The following is a 15,703-nucleotide window of genomic DNA, read 5'->3' on the forward strand; positions in this document are numbered from 1 at the left end:
ATGTGCCCGCTCACCATGCCACATGGTAAACAGTGAGAAGGGAGTGGCTATTACTCCCCAGTCACTAGTAACGCACACCCTCTGCCTCTTCCCATAACAATCTTGTGGTAGCTTCCACTTAAAGAACAGGATCAATGTGCACGCACAATCGGGCTCTATTTTAACATAGTGTTAAGTTCATTATTTCCATGGCAACTGTGGTTGCCTTCCACTACCCTTACCCGATTGTCTCATTTTGTGGGTTGGTATTTCACCTCCCTCCTGGGCCTCTACATGTCGACGAGTGGTACACATTCAGCTGTACTTTGTGGGCTATTTTAATATTCACTGGTATGTTGCAGATCCCTTACAAGCTACTATATGAAGCCGCGTACTAAACATTGTGAGGAATTTCGATTTCTGTTTAGTTTACATTTGGTTACCATGGCAACATTGTGGAAATGTTTTATTGTTGCTTATGCATTATGATCTTATGTTATTTTACATATATACATGTGTGGTAATTGATTCCACTTGGCTCTCATGTTCTGTTATGGGTGTTATCTACATGACATGCGCATAGTCGTCTTTTCGGCATAAGCCTTACATTACGTGACTTACCCCCCTTCCCAGAAAGACACGGACACTAAATTAAAGTGGGTAAATGTCACAACTTTAATAATTAAAAGGTATATATATATTTTCACAAAGGGTCATTGTCAGACCAAACTCTGTACATATGCCATTAACTACCCTGCCATTATACCCCCTGACAATGACCCATAACATAACTTAACATCCATAATCAATAACAGTATTAAATTGCATAATACAACACACACAGTCACAACAGGCAATGTAATATAACAGTTTTAACATTGTAGGGGTATACCGACACCCCTACACCACCAGGTTGAGATCCACCAACGGGCTCTAACCTACCAAATACCAAATCCAACCAAGTGAATATTGGTACAGACATTCCAAGCTTCCAGCTACCATCAGCTTCCTGGCCTCTTCGTATCTGGCGCGCTCTTATGCCCCTTACGAAAACCTTTCAGTGCCTGCCGGACCACGAAATTCTTTGTGGCATCCTCCCACCCATTCAGCTAAAACAGGAACGCTAATGCTGACAAGTGCTGATCTACAACCAAAGGCGAGACTCTGATGGAAAATAACCTGCACACATACCACAACAGAACATCCAATTGTACCTCGGGTGAGTGATGTCTCCCTGCGCAAGCCCACACCCTCCATACCTTGACATACACCAGGTACTAGGCGCCAAGGAATCCCGTATCATGCACCCAAGCAGGAGGTCCCGAGCTGCCACACGTCGTTTGGTTAGACCAGCCCCTCCAGCTGTGCCCCACTGCGAACGAGACGACGCATCGGCAATAATATTTAGGAATCCAGGCACATGACGTGCCCTAAAGACAATATTGAATTGCATACAGAGGAGTACAAAGTGCCAAAAAAAGCGAATCACAGGAACCGAGGACGCATATAATTGATTCACTGCCCCCACCACTGACATTTTGTCTGTGAAGAAAATAACTTTTTGTTCCGTAACATCGGGCCCCATAATGCCAACGAAACCACTAAGGGAAATAGTTCCAGAACGGCAAAATTGCGGATGATAGGATCCGCTTTCCAACATTACGACCACGGTTCGGCTCACCATTAACCAGCGAAAAAGGCTCCAAACCGGATGCTACCCAAAGCATCCATAAAACTGTGAAAACATCCTCTGCCCTCATCGGTGCAGTAATTCGGACAAAGTGGTGCGGAGAACTGATCCCACAAGTAGCCTTCGCGAGAAATCTACTTAAAACCTGTCCCATTGGTATGACCCGACAAGCAAAATTCAGACGACCTAACAAGAATTGTAGATTATACTAGCTTAAGTGTAACTATAATCTTAATTTTATTAATGACAGGAGGCGAATATTTGCTTAAGTCTCTCTTTACTAGAACTCCACAGCAGCACATTAACATAGAGATAAACACCAAAGACAAAAACATAAGGTATCTATATAAGGCTCCTCCTAAGCCACCATTTCCTCTTTCACGCTGCGACAACGTAACGTACACAACAATGACAATAACTAAATAAAGAAAAATTCACAACATAACGATGAATATCATCTGGAAAAACTTCGGATAATGGATGAACTTGATCTTTAACCCGCCAAACGGCCGATCCTATGAACTGAAGTCGAACCATTAAACTGAAACGAAATAAACAGAATCGAAAACACTGATTAGTGAACGAAATGTACTGATAAAACATAAATCCCACGATCCAGTACTGATAGAATAAAGACACGAAATCCATACTAATGACCGTCAATACAGTATAACATGCACTTCCCACAACATCACCCCAGACTAACCAACCTAGCCCAGATAATCAGACAAATCAACAGAAATACAATCAATGCAATCCATCCAAAACAAGGGGGGGAAGAAATCAAATTGGGTGGGAAATATTCGCCTCCTGTCATTAATAAAATTAAGATTATAGTTACACTTAAGCTAGTATAATCTACAATTTTATAGCATGACAGGAGGCTTCATATTTGCTGTTTTAACGCTCCGACAGCAAAGCAAAAGAAGCATGTTCCGACGGTCTAAAGTAAAATAGGCGAAAAAACTCTACACGGGACCCGTCCGCCGAACGCAAAATGTCCTGAAGGGAAGCGCTAGCCAAAAAAGCTCCGGAAGCTGCGGCGCCCCTAACCAAAAACGCTCCGAAGGTCACATCCACACCCGCCAGAGCCAAAAGACATCTTATCCATCGCACCAGTGCCTTCGCTACACGAAGCTTAGGCGAGTCCTAGAAGTAAGGGCATGATACAACCGTCGATTCCGACTTGGTACGTCTAAGCACCTTGACGGAGATCCCCTCTGGAGAAAAACGAGAAAGCGCCGACATCGAAGGCCCGGACATCCGAAACACGTCTGAACGAGACCAGACACAACAAGAGGGCAAATTTCGCTGAAAGCTGGCGAAGAGAAAGGTCCTGGTTATCAGGCCAATTCCGAAAGAACGCCAAAACCAAACGCACGTTCCAGAGGGAAGAATACTTGGGCGCCGGAGGGCGCACCAGTCTCATTCCACGCAGGAGCCTGCAGACTAGCGGATCCTGGCCGATGGGGAAAAAACTCGAAGCGGGACATGTGCCGTCGAGATAGCTGATCTAACCACGATAACCGAGCGATATGACCAAACCAGGTCAAAGAGATGAGACAAGAAATTCAGCACACTAGATACAGGACCCGTAAAGGGATCGGTATCCCGTTCCAAGCACCAGCGACACCAGGAGCTCCATGTTGAGAGATAACACCTCCTCATCCCAGAGGCCCAGGAATCCCAGAGAAGGCCACTAGCCGACCGCGATAACGCCTCGACATTCCAGGCACCCCTGAAAGAGTCCAGGGTCATCCCGAATATCACCTTGCTATTCCAGGCGGATATATGCAGGAGGCACCAGCTCAATCCGGCCTGCACGTCCGAGGCCAGGGAAATCATCTGGTCCTAAGAGGGTCTCTTGCGTAGAGAGTGCGCCTTCAGCCGCTGCATGGCCCTGTAATGTAGTGGGCCCGGGTAGAACGCCTGTATCGAGGCCAAGAGGAGACCCACCACGCGAGCCAACCTCCGGAGGGGAGTCCGGTCTTGTCGAAAACACGTCTGATCTCCTTCCGAATGGCCGTTATCTTCGCCACAGGCAGGCGGAGAATGCCGTCTTGCGCAACGACTACGAAACCCAAGAATTCCACCGTCTGCGCAGGCTCCAAGGCCGATTTCTTCAGAATGACCACGAACCCCAGGCATTCCAACGAGGAAAACGCAGAGCGCATCCGAAAATCTGAGCCCGGCAGGGTCCTCGCAAAGATAAGCAAGTCGTCCAGATAGATGATGCAGCGTATGGCCTCTGATCTGAATTGGGTGACCACCGGTTTCAGGAGCTTGGTGAAGCACCAAGGGGCCGAGCTGAGGCCGAAGGGGAGGCATGGGAATTGGTACGGAGAGTCTCTCCATACGAATCAGAGGGGACTGCGACAGGCCCCGTCCACCGGGATGGAGAGGTAGGCGTCTTCTAGGTCCAGTCTCGTGACCCAGTCTACTGGCCAGAGAAGTCATCGAAGAAGGTGAATGCCCTCCATCTCGAAGTGGTTGTATACCACAAAGGCGTTCATTTCTCCTAAATTGACCACTGGATGGAATTCTACAGACTTCTCCCTTACCAGGAGAAAATCGAGCTGATGAAACCCCCCAAATCCGGGGCCTGTAGGACCGCGCCTTTGGCTAGCGGAGCTCGAACTTCCACCTCCAACAAGGGCTGTTGGCCTCTTGTGATGACGGGGATCCTCGGGCATCCAACCTGTGTAGGGGAAGAGTGGAAGTCTGTGACATAACTCCGCACTGTCCCAAGGACCCATACGTCTGAAGGTAACCGTGGGCGGAAGACCTTCCCAATCGAAGACTTCGCTTTATCCCGGGAGGTAAACAGAATAACCTGTTTCTGCAGTTCCTCAACGAAAGGCTCCCTGAACAGCAGACCTTTAGCCAGGGGACCCACATCTTCGGCTCCCAAATCTGACAGCTTGTTGTCCATATGGAAGAGTGCCGTCTTCCTGGGATCCGTGCAAAGGGCCACAGTGGCATTGCCCAGCAGGCAAATGGAACGAAGTGCCCAGTCCCTCATGGTGGCTGGGTCCAGAGCCCTACCTTCTGTGAAGGCCTCGTCTGTTAGGGCCAACATCCGGGGTAACCGCCACCCTGTCCGGCAGTACCGGTCTGGGGCATTCCGCCCGCAGCTTCTTGCAGGCCTCACATCCAAGGGGTCTACGGACCCAGTAGCGCACAAATTGTGCCAAGTGGTCGGGCAGTGACTAGTCCGAGGACCTGGGGCGTCGGATAGATTGAGGCTCTAACAGAGGTTCTCCAGTAGTGCCCAAAAGGGTATCGTCCCCCAACATTGTCGTGGGGGCCCTAGTCGGTGGCGCGTCTTCCTCTTCCCAGCGTCCACCGGGACCCTCGCCAAGGTCCTCAACCCAAACATCTTCTCCATCTGAGGGAGGCCACACATCCAGCGCGGCCAAGGTGGGGGGGTTAAGGAGACCTCCTCCCCTGCGCCCGATAGGCGGTGGTGCCTGGCCGGCGAGGTTGTCAACCTCAAACCACGTCACTTCGCCGGAGTCTTGCCCGTCCGTGAGCATGGTTCAGGGTCTTCACCCTTTCAATAGCGCGTTGGCGCACTTGCCTGCTCTCGCACCTGAGAGTCTGACTCATCTGAGTCTTCTGCCAAATGAGGGGTTCCACACACACCCCTGTCCGTATGTGGTTGAGGGAGGGCCCTAGCCAGGGCTTTTTCAACAGATGCGGTCACAGCCGCATTAAGTAAAGCCTGCAAATTCTGCTCCTGTGCAGAGGCGTCCATAAAGTCTGAGTCTATGATACTTGATACCTACGAAGCTAGAAAACAGGTATCATTAGCAGGCAAAAGGGGCAGCACCCCTAGTGTTGGCAGAGGCAAGTAATAATGCATGCAGGCTCAACAAACCGTTATCCAGGGTATGGAGCCACCAGTCCAATAGCATGCATAGTATGGCACAGACAAAGCAGGCCAATCAAGGGGCACAGACAAAGCAGGCCAATCAAAGGGCACAGACAAAGCAGGCCAATCAAGGGGCACAGACAAAGCAGGCCAGTAAAAGGGTACGGGCGGTACCGACCCAGAGGTATAATGCAGGCGGAAACCTAGATCCTTTTAGACATGTAGTCGAATCTTGTCTATTAGGGTGCAGGGTAGAGACGAAGCTGGATCCTTAAAGGCAAGGTTCTTCAAGATAGCGAAACACTTTAGTTTTTATATGGTTGTGCCTAATCCATTAGGCCACAAAATACGAGTGCCATGCTCAACCACCCAGATGGGGCCTGAACCCACAATCCCTGGCTTTGGACGCCAGTGCAACCTCCATCAGGCAACTGGGGCTTGATTAGAGCAGTCCTAGTTCAATAAGTGGGTAAGGACACCAGGCAGGGACACCTGCAGGAGGCACGCAGTGCCATGAGGAAGTCAGGAAAACCAGTAAACCGTAAAACCATGTCAATAGAAAAACATGCAGGGCAAGCACACATGCAAAGAATCGAAAACTAAAGTCTATTGCTTAGTTACTTGGGGAGGTGAGGGGGATTGAATCTGCGACCCTCATATATGGGGCATAATTTATGATGCAAGGGCTCACAGAGCTGCCTCACATGGACAGAAAAGAAAGCGGTCACCAAAAAATACGCACCCCCAAACCGCCCAGGAGATGGGGAAACACACTGGACCAACTAGTCACTGTACCTTTAATACTGTACCTTTAATAAGGCAGTGACACACGCGGCAAACAGTGGAGAGCCGCGCACCCGCTGCCCGACCACGCGGTCGCGGGGAGGGTGACCGGGAGCGGAGGCTCCCGCGGCAAATGAGTAGATCCCTGCTCCGTCCCCACTCTGATAGTGAGTTAGCGGGGACGCGGGCAGGGTAAAGAACAAAACGGGGATTCCCGGTCGGCGGACGAAGCCGGCGGGCGGGAATCAAAGGCAACACACGAGGGACCGCAGGAGTCTCTCTCCGCGGTCCCGGCGGTCGGCACGGGGAGTGGTCGGAAGACCGCTTCTCGGCGACCACCACGGCCAATAAGCCAGAGGAAACAGAATAAACAATAAAGGCAACAGGGTAAAACAAAACCCCCAAGGAAAAAACAGGCACAAAAGAAATAAACACATGGCAAACTGTCAGTAATCTGTATAAATAAACACATGGTAAACTACCAGTAATCTGTATAAATAAACACATGGCAAACTACCAGTAATCTGTATAACTAAACACATGGCAAACTGTCAGTAATCTGTATAACTAAACACATGGCAAACTGTCAGTAATCTGTATAAACACATGGCAAACTGTCAGTAATCTGTATAAATAAACACATGGCAAACTGTCAGTAATCTGTATAAATAAACACATGGCAAACTGTCAGTAATCTGTATAAATAAACACATGGCAAACTACCAGTAATCTGTATAAATAAACACATGGCAAACTACCAGTAATCTGTATAACTAAACACATGGCAAACTACCAGTAATCTGTATAACTAAACACATGGCAAACTACCAGTAATCTGTATAACTAAACACATGGCAAACTACCAGTAATCTGTATAACTAAACACATGGCAAACTGTCAGTAATCTGTATAAACACATGGCAAACTGTCAGTAATCTGTATAACTAAACACATGGCAAACTGTCAGTAATCTGTATAACTAAACACATGGCAAACTGTCAGTAATCTGTATAAACACATGGCAAACTGTCAGTAATCTGTATAAATAAACACATGGCAAACTGTCAGTAATCTGTATAAATAAACACATGGCAAACTGTCAGTAATCTGTATAAATAAACACATGGCAAACTACCAGTAATCTGTATAAATAAACACATGGCAAACTACCAGTAATCTGTATAACTAAACACATGGCAAACTACCAGTAATCTGTATAACTAAACACATGGCAAACTACCAGTAATCTGTATAACTAAACACATGGCAAACTACCAGTAATCTGTATAACTAAACACATGGCAAACTGTCAGTAATCTGTATAAACACATGGCAAACTGTCAGTAATCTGTATAACTAAACACATGGCAAACTACCAGTAATCTGTATAACTAAACACATGGCAAACTGTCAGTAATCTGTATAAATAAACACATGGCAAACTACCAGTAATCTGTATAAATAAACACATGGCAAACTATCAGTAATCTGTATAAATAAACACATGGCAAACTACCAGTAATCTGTATAACTAAACACATGGCAAACTGTCAGTAATCTGTATAAATAAACACATGGCAAACTGTCAGTAATCTGTATAACTAAACACATGGCAAACTACCAGTAATCTGTATAACTAAACACATGGCAAACTGTCAGTAATCTGTATAAATAAACACATGGCAAACTGTCAGTAATCTGTATAACTAAACACATGGCAAACTACCAGTAATCTGTATAAATAAACACATGGCAAACTACCAGTAATCTGTATAAATAAACACATGGCAAACTACCAGTAATGTAAAGGAAACATCCCCAAAGAAAATAAAAGAGCCAGAAAGGCACATAAATCTCACAACCAAGCATAGTTCATAACAATCATAAATAAATCACACTAAATCCCAAAGCCACCCACTAGAAGCAGGAGGCAGTGGTACTCTGACCTGTACTGATGCAGAGCAGCAAAGAAAGAGGAAATGGTGGCTTAGGAGGAGCCTTATATAGATACCTTATGTTTTTGTCTTTGGTGTTTATCTCTATGTTAATGTGCTGCTGTGGAGTTCTAGTAAAGAGAGACTTAAGCAAATATGAAGCCTCCTGTCATGCTATAAAATTGCGGCATCCGCAGCGTAAACTTCCGTGCCGCCTGCACTTCACGAACCGCCCTCTTAAGCACAGTCAACTTGCCTGCAGCTGAATCTATCTCCACACCGAGAAAACTGAGACATGTAGGTGGTCCCACCATTTTGTCCGCCGCCAAAGACACTCCACAAACTTCCAGCGTTTGCAGTACCACCCGACAAGTATCCGACTCGGAAGGACCAACACACAGAAAATCACCCAGATAGTGAACCAGGGACTTGCTACCCATATCTGACCTCAACACCCACTCGAGGAAAGTACTTTTTGAAATACGCACATGAAATCGAACATCCCATGGGCAAACAAAGGTCCACAAAGTATTTACCTTCGAAGACACAGCCCAGAAGATGGTGACAATCTAGATGGATTGGTAACAGCCAAAACGCTGCCTCCACGCCAACTTTCGCCAGCAAAGCCCCCTGGCCCACGTCCCTAACCAACTCAACCACTTGGTCGAATGATGCACACGACACTGAGCATAACGCTACGGAATCTGTTGGCGCTATATAAATGGCAATAATAATAATAAATAATAATAACGCGGTGTACCTTTTAGGTACGAAAAGGTGATGGGCTCCTTTTTTGGCACAACTCCCAACGGATATACGCTATGATTGGGTATGGGGGCCTTTTCAAAGGGGCCGGCCATCCTCCCCACTTGGACCTCTTTACCCAACTTGTCCCTTACAACATCTGGAAATTCCGCTACCGATTTCACGATATGGAATCGCGGAATACAATCCTGATCCTGAAATGGAGTGAAAAACCTATACAAAAATCATTCTCTAAGGAAGGTAGCATCTGCCTGATTAGCGTAGCAGTTTAGCCAGGGCAGCATCGTGCCGACCTTCACTGGCGTTAACCCCAGTGGAAACAGCTGGCCCTGTGGAACAGCCACCCCCTGCTGCCGCCTTCCCACGTTTAAAACATTGGGTGACACCGTGGGTGCCACCGCAGCTGGAACACTCATGTTTGAAGTGAAAGTTCGATCCCCACCTATATTGCCCTTCGTTGAATGACCAGAAAAGACCCTTTTAGAGCATGGCAGACGAGGCAGAGGCAAGGCACACGGAGGCCCCGGACTGAAAGGGTAAAGCCGACTTCTGGGTCATCATCAATTTAATCCATAACGGCAGGTCCATCTTGTCCCACCGCATGCCCAGGTTAACCGCCAAACGCTGACAAAATTGTTCGTCATAGAGCCACCAAGCAAAGCCCCCATACGTGCAGTACTCCTCCCAGATCCCATACAAGTAACAAAAGAATTGAGAACACTTTTCAGGGTCAACGAACAAAAAACTAAAAGAAATAGTTGAGCCAATTAATAAACAGAAATAGGGACAGACATAATAGAGATTTGTAGGTGGAAATGGGGGGTAACCCCGAGTTGATTAATTCAAAAAAAATCTTAAATTGTAATCTCTCTATGAGACAGCATGCAATTTATATTAAGACTTAACTTTTAATAGAGTGAGTTAAAATAAATACAATTATATATAGCAAGAGCAGTAAAAACATATAATGAGAACAGATATGTTTTCCTATACATGGATATGTGCTGGGCTGTGGTCTTGAATAATTGGTAATAATTAAGTGATTAGAATAGGAGTAGCTGCAGTTTTAGTCCCTGTTATATTATCTGTATTAGGGTAAATGCCTATATTTACCTAGGTATATAGCTGCAACTCCTATCAACTTTCCGGCGAAGGAGAGAAGTATAATTCGTGTGGGTAGGATTAGATACAATAGCTTCCGCTATTGGACCTGGAAACACTCCCCACCAATCCCTCTGAGCATGACATGAAGGGGACGGCTGAAGACCCCCTAGTCGCTCCCCTGAAGACCCCCTGTCCTCACTGCACATGCTGACTGCTGATCGCCGGCAGGGACTGTGGCTCCTCCTAGTCCTTCTCGTCCCCAACCTGCAAATCTCCCCAATGGACATAACACTAGGGGACCTGGTGTTGCGGTCTTGGGTGCAGCGCAATTCACCCACCTGTACAGCAGCCATCTCAGTTAGCTCCCCAGTGTTAGCACCTCCCGGGGCCCCACTGCTGCCGTCCCTGACCCCTATATCCAACCCAGCAGGATGCATGCGCTGCTTCAGGGGCCATTGCTGCCGCTCCCCCAGCCCACCCGTGAAATCAGCATGCTGTTCTTGCGCCTGTTGCCCTGCACACAAGCCCCCTCCTGCAGAAGTACCTGCCCTTGCAAAAGGCGAGGACGTGATTGGGAACCCATCACTCCCAGCCTGCCTGACTCCTCCATAGCCATGCTGCTCCTGTGGTGACCTCCTAACATTCTGCTGCAAAGTTAAGACAATGGGGACCCTCCTGGAGCCCAGAGCCCCCCTGTTTGTGCCATCCCAATCTCAATGAGTATATACAGTTGCAAGAAAAAGTATGTGAACCCTTTGGAATGATATGGATTTCTGCACAAATTGGTCATAAAATGTGATCTGATCATCATCTAAGTCACAACAATAGACAATCACAGTCTGCTTAAACTAATAACACACAAAGAATGAAATGTTGCCATGTTTTTATTGAACACACCATGTAAACATTATGACCAATTTGTGCAGAAATCCATATCATTCCAAAGGGTTCACATACTTTTTCTTGCAACTGTAATATATCAATATAGATTTTATACTGCTTTTCTGATATTTCCCTCTATTGGTTACTTTTTCTCACTTGATCTGTGAACCAAATGTTGGGAAAATGCACCTAAGAGTGTACTGCAATATATACACATAATATTTATAATATTTATATTATGCATAGATTTTGCAGCACGAGCTGTGCACTTGTGTGGGTCACCAGACATTAGAGCATTAGCATCCTGTGACTGGATTAAGGAGTTCTTTTACAGCAAAATATTTTTTAACTATGCCCTAACTGTTCCAGGCAATGTATGGAAACCTAGGGATTTCTGCTATCTAGCCCCTTCACATCATCAGGAGGAAGGAGCAGCTTGCTACATTGGTACTTTAATTTATCAAATAAATTTCATTTGTCAGAAATTATTTCACATATGTGGTGTGTCTGTGAACTTTATGGGGTGTCTATGAAATGCATAGTGTGTGTCTATGTACTTCATGGAGTTTGGTGAATTATATGGGGGGGGGGTCTGTGAACTGCATAGTACACCTCTGTGTAGTACAAGGCAGGTGTGTCTGTGAATTGTATGTAAATTGTCTGGGATACACGGAGTGGGTCTGCCGGCTGCATGGTGTGTGAATGTGTGTCTAAACTGCATGTTGTAGTTTTGTTTGTCTGTGTCACTGATCCACCAGTTGGACACATTCAGTCAGGGCCAGGAGAGGTCTGTCAGAAGTGAGGGCAGAAACATGACCGGGACCAGCACTTTAGGAGCCAGGATACAGTCCTTCTGCAGTGTTTGGATAGAAAGGAGAATGAGAAGACATATTTGGGGAGAAATAAGAGGTTAATTGGAAGAAAAATAAGGCCACCTATTTGGGGGAGGAAGGAAAGGGCTCATTGGAAAGGGAATGTGCCAATCTAAATTAAGAAGGGTAAGTAGGCAGACAAATGTGCCAAAACGGAATTTGGGTGGGAGAAGGTTCATTGTTAGGGCATTAAGACTTAATAGGGGAGGAGGAGGATTTACTGGCATGGCGATGTGGGGTCTATAGAGTGACTATATAGTTAGTTATTTGACAGTGGCAAGTGGGGACATTTTTGGAGAATTAGAAGTTAATTGTCTGGGACGGTAAAGGGCCCTAAATAAAACCCTCCACCTGGGCCCTTTCTTCATTAGTTCCGCTACCCCATTGTGCTCTGAAAATTTCAACGCCTCCTTACCAATATAGATTTCTCCTTTACCATATTAACAAACCTCTTTCTTCCCCATAACTATGCCCCCACAGTGTCCTGCAATTACCCTCACCTTATAAATTAGACACCTTCATTTTACACTATACTGCCCAATTTAAATCTCGGTATACATTTGGCAATTAACTCCCTCCAAGACCCCAAACTCATAGTCAGCCCCACACACACGTTTACCCTCCATATCCCTACCCAGCTGCCCACTACAGTGCAGAAAACACTAATTACTCACCCACCTCATTGCTGCTGTGCACCCAGTATCAGTCTAATAACATTAGACAATTGGGATTGCAGAAAACTAAAAAAGTGTATAAATTAAGACAAGAGAGACTAGAAAAATTATATATTGTATTGGAAGATGAGACATCCACATATGTTTTGCACAGAGCACCAGATGAGCCTGGGCTGGCCCTGGACACATGTTATCAATAAATAAGCACATTTTACTTTAGGAAAGAAATATATCTAGCATTTGAATTTCATTTTGCCTTCTAGCTTTCATTCTGATTTACATCATATTTATAGCATTGCAGCCTCCTAACTTCGATTTTCAACTAGCCATACATACATATATTTATTTTCAAAATATCAACTTAGTCACTTTATTTTGCAGGAATGAAAAACTGTTATTAATTTCCTTCGCTATCTCGTGCCCGTTCGTATTAAGAAAGAAAAATAGAGATACATTCGTCCTTTGGGGTACAAATAACTGTTTCTTATTATTCAGAGGCTTATTTTCTTACTCATGTGAATGCTGGCACCTAAGACGTTTAATTTAAAAACCAGCGTTGTGGAGGAATGGAATGTATTTAACCTTTTGAGAGCTGGAAGCTGTGAGCTACATTTCAGTACTTTATATTCTAAAAGTTAAATGCATTCCATCTGCTTGAAATGTTTAAATGCCTGAATTAATATTCATAAAGATTGTTCAATGTAACGTGTACTTATATAAATGCATTTATTTTAAACAAATTTAGCATTGGGAATATCATATCATTGACACTGAGGGGGAAGTGAGGCTTGTTATTAGCCAGCTCGGAGCCAAAGTTTTGGGTGGCTAATGTGATTCTGGTATCTGATGTATCTGATGTCTGCACACACAGCATGCTGGTCTGAGACAATCAATGATGGCACCACCCGTTTTTCAATTGAAGGGGTGTACTAGTAGAGCAAAGATTGTTCTAACCAAAACCTATGAAAACACTGTTTTTATGTAGGAGTAAACCTCTAATTAATTCTATTTTTTCCATATTAACCCCTTAACACCGCAGCCAAATGTACAAGTTGTGAACAGAACAAAACGTAAACAAAACCTGGCATTTGCGCTATATGTCTGTCCAACCGTAATTCACCTCTTTCATATGAAATGCATCCCCCCTTATTATATATCATTTTATTCAGGGGAAACAGGGCTTTCATTTAACATTAAATATTTAGGTATTGAACATAATTTAATATAAAAAATATATAAAAAAATGGGAGAAAAAAAGATTTTTTTATTTTTTTTTAGTTCTATGTGACATTTTAACTGTGGATGTCAAAATACTGTTTGCTTTTACTGCAATGCAATACACATATTTGTATTCAGCGATGTCTCACGTGTAAAACAGTACCCCCTATATACAGGTTTTATGGTGTTTTGGGAAGTTACAGGGTCAAATATAGCGTGTTACATTTGAAATTGAAATTCGCCAGATTGGTTACGTTGCCTTTGAGACTGTATAGTAGCCCAGGAATTAAATTTACACCCATAATGGCATACCATTTGCAATAGTAGACAACCCAAGGTATTGCAAATGGGGTATGTCCAGTCTTTTTTAGTAGCCATTTGGTCACAAACACTGGCCAAAGTTAGCGTTAGTATTTGTTTGTGTGTGAAAAATGCAAAAAACGCCAATTTTGGCCAGTGTTTGTGACTAAGTGGCTACTAAAAAAGTCTGGACAAACCCCATTTGCAATACCTTGGGTTGTCTACTATTGCAAATGGTATGCCATCATAGGGGTAATTTTCATTCTTGGGCTACCATAGGGTCACAAAGGCAACGTAAGCAATCTGGCGAATTTTAATGTGAAAAAACTGAAACACAAGCCTTATATTTGACGCTGTAACTTTTGAAAACACCATAAAACCTGTACATGTGGGGTACTGTTGTACTCGGGAGACTTCGCTCAACACAAATATTTGTATTTCAAAACAGTAAAAAGTATTGCAGCAATAATATCGTCCGTGTAAGTGCTGTTTGTGCGTGAAAAATGCAGAAAACGTCACTTTTACTGGCGATATCATCGTTGTAATACATTTTACTGTTTTGAAACACTAATATTTGTGTTCAGCAAAGTCTCCCGAGTAAAACAGTACCCCCCATGTACAGGTTTTATGGTGTCTTGGAAAGTTATAGGGTTAAATATAGTGCTAGCAAATTAAATTCCCTATACTTTCGGCATGGGTTGTCAGGCAGGTCCCGCTAATTGTAATTAATTAGGATACCTAATTATGTAAAATTATTACATAAATATATGTGTAGAATTAATATATGTATATATATACATATGTGTATATATACGTATATATATATATAATTTTTTTTTAATATTTTTATTTATATATAGGTATATATAGTGATATATACGTATATATTTATGTATATAGATATATATATTATGATATATATTATTTTGTTCTACGTGTATTTTGATATAAATATATATATATTATTATCACAATACAGTTAGAACGAAATAACACACATCTATATATTTTTTAATTATTTATTTTTAAATATTTTTTTAATTTTATTTTTTTACGTATTTACATATATATTTTTTTATATTATATATAAATATATATATATAACAATAATTATATATATATTTAATCAGTATCAGTCTACGTGTAATTTGATATTAATATATATATATATATATATATATTAATATTTAAATACACGTCGTGTATGTGTAAATGTGTGTATGTGTATATATATATATATATATATACTTAGATCATATATATATAATATATATGATCTAAGTATATTTTATTTGTAACTGTAATTTTTTTTATTTATTTTTTGAACTAATATTTTATTTTTTTTACAGGACAGGGGGCAGAGACAGTGTCAGCCAGTGATGTCACATCACTGGCTGACACACAGGATCAGTGATCACAGTGACTGCCTGTCACTGTGATCACCTCCTGCAGATTGGGTAATTGACCACAGGGGGGAGTGCCTGGGTGGTACAAGCACTCCCCCCTTCCAATCTGCAGGGGGATCACTGTGCCAGTTACATGTGTCAGCCAATAGGCTGACACATGTAACACTGATCGCAGTGACAGGCTGTCACTGCGATCAGAGCGCTCTGAGATCGCAGTGACAG

Source organism: Pelobates fuscus, chromosome 4 (assembly GCF_036172605.1).
Source record: "Pelobates fuscus isolate aPelFus1 chromosome 4, aPelFus1.pri, whole genome shotgun sequence".
NCBI lineage: Eukaryota > Metazoa > Chordata > Amphibia > Anura > Pelobatidae > Pelobates > Pelobates fuscus.